Source organism: Hibiscus syriacus, unplaced genomic scaffold, assembly GCF_006381635.1.
Source record: "Hibiscus syriacus cultivar Baekdansim isolate YM2019G1 unplaced genomic scaffold, ASM638163v2 tig00110204_pilon, whole genome shotgun sequence".
NCBI classification, from domain to species: Eukaryota; Viridiplantae; Streptophyta; class Magnoliopsida; order Malvales; family Malvaceae; genus Hibiscus; species Hibiscus syriacus.
In genome coordinates, this window is record NW_024062626.1 from 249,327 (window position 1) to 256,616 (window position 7,290).

Here is a 7,290-nt window from a genome sequence, read left to right on the forward strand (position 1 = left end):
GAGATTGATATGATTCTTGTTTTTTATTTGTCATTTTTTTTTTGATGAGAAATTATATTGCAGTCCCTTCCTAGAGCTCAACTATAAAAATGCCATGGCTGTCTTTTTTAGGAGGACGTATTTATGGTTTATATATGCATGCAGTTTTGATGGAAGATTTGTTTTTTACTGCATTGGTTGAGCAATTTGAAAGAAACAATGGAAGACAACAACACTGTTTAAATGTTCTGGAAAGAGAAATATTAATCTCGATTATAATACTCATAATATATTTTCTTGAGATTTTTCCTTATTTTTGTGATTGTATTACCAAGTTTGCTTGAATAAGATTTGTCCCTTTTTCCTATAGTATGGGTAAGGGGAGGTAAGATAGTAGACTACCCCCAACATCAGGTGAGAGCAGTTTCGTAAGAGACTTCCGAATTATGAAATGTCCTCCGGGGATTCGATCCCACACCTCGAAGTTAGAACCTTGTGTTCTACCACTGAGTTGGATGATCATTTCTTTGCTTGAATAAGAAGAATAAAAGATATAGCAAGGTACTGGAGGAAGAAGAATCGAATACCATGTTGTGACTATTGCAAGACGAACAAGATGTTTAAAATATGAAAGATTTACTTACAATAAGAGATAATTTAATTGTTTTTAATGATATGTATTATTTCTATTGATTGCATCCGTATCTTAAATGGTAGAAAGGATTTATGATAATTTTTTGTGAATTCAAAATTCTCGTTACATTATTTGATTATGTATATAAATAATTGTTGTCACCGACCAAAAGAAACAAAAAGAAACAGTAACAACTGGATTTGATTAAGATACAGTTGACTTAAATCTTCGACAGTTTTTCTATTTAAGGTAATAAGAAAGAAAAGGATTAAAAGAATCGTTTTTGTTTTTAGAGATTACGGATTCGAACACCATAATTGTAAGAAAGATTAGATGTTTATGTCAAATAATTAAGTATATAAAATATATATTATTTATAGTCACCTTTAACTTAATAAAAAAAGGCAATACGAAAAAATTAAAATCAGAATTAGTGTTAACATATATTATATTATTTTTTATTTTAACTTTTTAAACATTCTTATCTAGACAGAGAAGAAAGAGATTTTACTCCTAAACAATTCTACCCCATATAATATTGAGATTCGTATTACGTGATTCAGTTTGGAGAAACATGAATAAGTTTGGCGTAGGACAAACGTGATTATAGAAAAAAAAAGAAACAATTGTAACATGAATTCAATTGGTTTTGATGCTAAAATGCTTGTTTACCACGCATTCATTCAATATTTATCCAACAGTTTGTGACTGAATATAAATAATGGAAACGATGATGTTTATTTATAAAATTGGGTAAATTTAATCCAACAAAACCTTGCTCTTTGGAGGGGGGGGGGGAAGGAATGGGAAATAATGGGGAAGGCATTACAAGGCAAAAAGAAAAAGTTGTTGACTTGTATAGTCTTGTTCATGTACGTAATTGTCACCTTCATCGGTTGAGGTACAAGAATTAGGCCTTCTTACAAACCGACCCTGCAAATGATGATGATGATGCATCAGTACTACTAATATTATACTAATAAAAAAAAGAGAAGAGAGGAGGAGGGGAAAAGGGACCTTGATTCTGGGGCGTCGATCAGCATTAAGTTTACGGACTTGGTACCTGATTTTGGTAGAGAAGAGGCGCGTATGCCGCTTTTGTTTGTATCGGAGCATGCTTGCCTCCCTCACTCCGCCTTCCGCCTCACTCAATAAATTCATCTGCGCCCATTTCATCCAAACTATTTTAATCCAATCCTTTTCGTATTTGTTTAGGACACGTGGACATAAAATATTTTTATACAAAGATAGACCTATTAAAAAAAAAAGAACATACATAGACATCGTTTCCGGGAGGTTCGTGTGAAAAAGGGGAGCCACCGTCGGACTCAGACCAGGCATTCACCTCCTCGTAATTCAATTTCAATTTGAGCTTCAGCCCTGGATTTGGGTTGTTTTTCTTTTCTTCTTCTCAGCTCTGGTGGTGTTGGTTTTGGGTGAGATTTGCTGCAAGTCTACGGTCGAGAAATTCCACCAATTGGTTTGCTGATCCACATGTCTCAATGCTCCTACTCCCTTCCTCAATCCCGTACCATTCTTATACCATGAACTACCGAGTAGGTTGCTTCTACCCATTGATTCCTCCTCCCATGTCTCCTCCTGCTTCACACTAAGCTTCCCATTATGCTATCAATGCCTCTACCTTCCGCCAGAATCGATTCCGCATCGAAATCATCTTGGAATTCCATTTCCCTTTCCATGGAATCTCTCCTCCATGGGAATTCACTTCTCCACTACTAGTATCGCTGGCCCAGGACCACTGTTACAAACGTTCTCCACTTTTGACTCTAGGGTTTCGGCTGATTGTGGAGCAGAAACAGAGTCGTGATAACCCGGAAAGGAAACAACAAGAGTTCGGAAGAATCATGGAAGAAAGAGTAGTGATGAGGCTTGGTGAATTTAGGGGGTTTGGTAAAGTTTTGGGGGGAAAACAGACAGGGATAGGCGGTGGAAGGAGGGCGCAGCTTCATTGTAGGTTTGGTTGGGGCGTTTGCGAGGGCTTCGGGGTTTTCGAGTGGAGATTGCAAGTGGGGAATTCCATTGCTAGAAGAAGGTGAAGACTGACAACTTCTGCTTGAAGTTGAAGAAGTAGCTTTTATTATTTCTAGCTCTAAACCATAGGCCCTCCCGCCTCTGCTTATACACGAACTCATCTAATTCTAAAGATAATCGTGCTCTTCACCTGCAAAACACCATACCTGCCAACATTTGTATTAGCAACTAGGGTAGGTTAAATCTATCCCATTCCTTTTCACATCCAAATCTCAATTTTCCAAGAAAAGCTCAAAGCAAATATGCAAACCCTAAACCCTGGTTGTGAAACTAAAAGTAGACGAGTGAAAAAGCTGTTGGATTATAAAATGCCAAAACCTTTTTAAGAATAAAATGATACACAACACTGAGCCTAGTATTAAAAGAAACACCAAGGAAGAAATGATAAAGGCAGAGGAATTCCTCTTACCTCCTTTAATACTGCGTTTCACCAATAAACAAACCCCGATATGCAGGGCGGCCTAGCTGTGTGTCGCAAAGAATGAAAAAAGAAATTCCAGCTGGGGAAATACTAGAATTTGAGCCGACGACTGAGGAGAGGAGATATTTTTAAAAAATAAATAATTAGAGCACAGTGCACAGAGCAGAGGATAAAAGGAAAGATCCGTTGGTGTGATGTTAATATATAGGCAGGCCTGCCTCTTGTGTGGACTTACCCTTGTACGTACATCACCAAATGTCTAATATTATTATTATATTAATTAGATGATGAAATGAGAATCAATCCTATTTACTTGCACCGGAGAAGACAATGCTTGGACCACTCTTTCTTTAGTTCTGCTCATCATACCCTATGCCAGTTCCTAATCTAATTCTGCACAGAATTTGGATTATGTACCCCAAATTTAGAAAGAAAAGGATTAAAGGAGTAATCCCAGTGATGGGCAGGGATTAAGCCACCCATACTTGTTCCAGAAAGGGTTCTTATCTGCTGAGATGGCATCCTCTGATTGGCGGCTCCATTTTTTTAGGGCACGTGGTGAGGGATGGTGTTCAGTATATCGAGGTAAGGGGTAGGGTTTTGTTGTGTATAAAAAGTAATCAATCATTGATTGAGGCTTTTTGGTGTCTTTTGCCGGCTTTCGTGTGGCAGATGCTAAGCAAAACGTTGTGATTATATCAACCAAACTCGAAAACGCCCAAGTCTCTCTTTTTTTTTTATCTCAGCCCATTGAATACAATGCTTACACTCACTTCTAACTAGTTGCTCATAAAATTACAAGCAAGAAATAATATTTTATAATAAAAGAGTTGTCATTTTCCCCTAAAGAAAAGGGAAAATTAAAACCTGGGCGGAGTTTATCATGACATATAGCTTGTGCTTTCTAGAGGGTCAAAGTCAAATTTCCCCTTTTTATTCTAAGATATTTTATTAAAATCCATAAATTTTGCACGTATAAGAAATTCAGTTCGCTATATTCTTATTTTCTTTTTCTTAAAATGAAAAAGAAACCAACGGGATATTTAAAGTCTCAGATAAAATATAGTAATTTTTTATTATTATTTTGAGTTCATAATACATGAACATTTTGAGCGTGGAAAAGCAGGCTGCAAGACACTTATGTTGATAATTTGTGTGTTATCTTATGTCCACAAAGGTGAATTTGAAAATACCCTTATCACGTGGTGTAGTGTACAAAGCAAAGGACGAGGTGGAGAATGCCATCTTAACTTCAACCCTTCGCTCTGGATAAGAATCATGCCGGCTGCCGGGTTGTTTTTAACATTTTCAAATTTTTAACACAAACTTTGAATACGATTTCGTAATTTACTTGAAAAATCAAAATTTTCAAACACAATTTAAAAACCCAAGTAAAATTATTTAGTGTTAAAATAAAGAGTTAGTAGTACATGATATCCTGTCGGCTGTCTTTCCTTTGATATTTATTTAAACTGAACAAGTTAAGCATTTAATGCGACAGTTTTACTAAATCTCAATTCAGATCTTTATATATCCAAACATGGGTGAAATTTGAATGTATCTGCAAGTTATGGGGACGTTTACTCCCAGCCCAACCTTCACATGCTGGTGGACTACGCTACTTGATAAATGAGTGAAAAGTATGTTTTTCAAACTAATTGATGCTGATTTTTATCAAATATTTTATATTTACTATTATTTGTTAATATTTAATATAATTTAAAATTTAATATTATTTTAGAAATATCTTTAAAAGATAAATATTTATTTTAGACTACAAATAATCCAATTCAAATGATATTTAATGTTTTAATATTATAATATATAAATGTAATATATTTGTTGTTATCACTTGATGTTCCGATCGAGCACCATGTTTGAGGGGTATGAGCATTCATTTTTAAATGGTTGAGAGTTTTTAAACATATATTGACTTGTATTTACCCAGCAATTTTAAGATAATCTAAATAAGAATAATTATGATTACATTATTCAAATAATTCAAAGCCTTTACACCAAAAAAAGCGTTGAAAAGATGTGAGAAACCCGGGAATTTTAAGATAATCCAAACATCCCCTGTTGAAATAAAAGGTGTGATAACAATGAATTTCATCACTAATCACTCTATTTTATTTGCCAAAATATGATCCTCACATGTTATAAAAATCCGTCATTTCAGTTCAACTCATAACACTAAGAAATTGTATCATTAAATCACTAACTTTTACGAGGAATTATTAGAAATCAGAGTGCAATGAATTAAAAACAGTGGACTAATGTAGAGCTTTCATAAAGGAACATAGACCAAATTATGACCGAGTAGAGAAACCAACATTCCAATAGGAATGAAGCTTAAAGTGCTGATACAATGGGCATTACTTAAAACGAAGAAAGCGGGAAGATGGATAATTTTAGGAATTACAGTTTGATCTCCGAAACCCAACAACAAAGCACCCAGATAGAAGAGCCTCCCAAGTTAAGGAAATGATACCTTAAAGCCCAGAAGTAGAGTAGTTACCCACACTTGAAGAACATCCCCCATGGATAGTGAAGAAAAATTCTCAGATGACCTATATCTCCAGCTGCTGCTGCCTGTGACTGCTCATCAACTCCTGAATGAACCCAAAAATATGTAAATCTAATCCATACACAGATGACGCCATTGCAGACATAGATATCAACCCCCTTTAAGAGAAACACAAAACAGGCCATTAGCCCCAATAATTCTCTTTTCTTGCGTCTAAAGTCTAAACTAACAAAAACATCATCACACAAAGCCTTGTACCTGAATCAGCTGTTGAGCCAACTGAACCTGTGTTGAGCTGCCTTTAACTTCATCCTACTCTCTTGCAGGGTTATGATCGGCGTAGGAAAATGGTATTTGCATTGTTTGAGCAATCTGATTCCAAGAATGCAACAACACAACTCATAATACACGTAGGTGTTGCAAGTCAACTAGGTGTAGATAACCATGAAACTTTCAATTCTAAAGGCCCACTTACACAACATATTATCCAAACAGCTTTAAATGTACATGATGATGAACAGTAATAGCAGGTAAATATTTCTACATTTAAGTCCGAGACTCAAGTCGTTGCGTCTTTAGACCTTGTAGGTTATGAATAAAACCTAAGGCATAGGTTTCAATCCATTTTGATATTAATTTTAACTTTCTAAATTATTTCATTTTAATTTTGTTGTTGTTTAATTTATTTAATTTTTTAATTGGTAATTTTATCTTTGTTCAATTTAATCCTTAAACTATATTTTTATTCTAATTTAATCCTTAAAACTATATTTTTATTCTAAATTGACTTATAATTATTTTTATTTTTTTGGTAATTTACTCCAAATCCTAAAAATCACATCATAAACTCCATTTCAAACCCTATAAATTATATCATAATTTCAACCTATTAATTTTGTTCATTAACTTTATAATGAATGTAATTTAATCAATTTTTATATTAATTTCAAACTTTACATTTTACAATTGTTCAATTCGATCCTTACATATTTAATCAATTTTATATTAATTTCAACTTTACATTTTACAATTGTTTAATTTATTTAAATTTTAGTTTGTAATTTCATGTTTGTTTAACTTAATCCTTAAAATTTTATTTTTATCATAAACTGCCCATTATTATTTCTATTTTTTTGTAATTTACTCCAACATATACAAGTACAATTAGACGTGCATGGAAGGCATAAAATAATTCACCCGAAAATGGCCCAACTTGAAGTTCACTCGAAAATGACCCGACTTGAAGTGTACTCGAAACTAATATTACCCGAGATGAATTTTATTTGTCAATGATGTGACCTAATATGAAGGTGACCCGACCCAAAAATTCATCCGAACCTGAATTAACCTTAAATTTAACTAATTTAGATCCAAACCGTTTTGACCTAAACTAATTGACTCGACCTGAAATTAACCAGACCAGAACCCAAAATGGATCTGATTTAAATCAACCTGAAATTAACCCACCTAATCTGAGTTGAACCATTGAATTAACTTAACATAACCCGATTTGATTTGATTTGATCTGACATGATTCGACCTGAAATCTAAACGATTACTTAATTTCACTCTCCTCTATTCTACATTTTTACAGGAACTGAAAACCTATTATTTATATAGGCCCCTTCTTGTACCTAATAAGACACAAATGCTTGAAGTCACAGTACAATTTACACT

At 34.0% G+C, this 7,290-nt stretch overlaps 1 pseudogene; it reads right to left on the reverse strand.

Moving 5' to 3' along the window:
* Positions 1-1,408: 1,408 nt before the first annotated feature.
* On the reverse strand, positions 1,409-3,234 carry LOC120219075 (annotated as a pseudogene).
* Between the last annotated feature and the right edge of the window lie 4,056 nt (positions 3,235-7,290).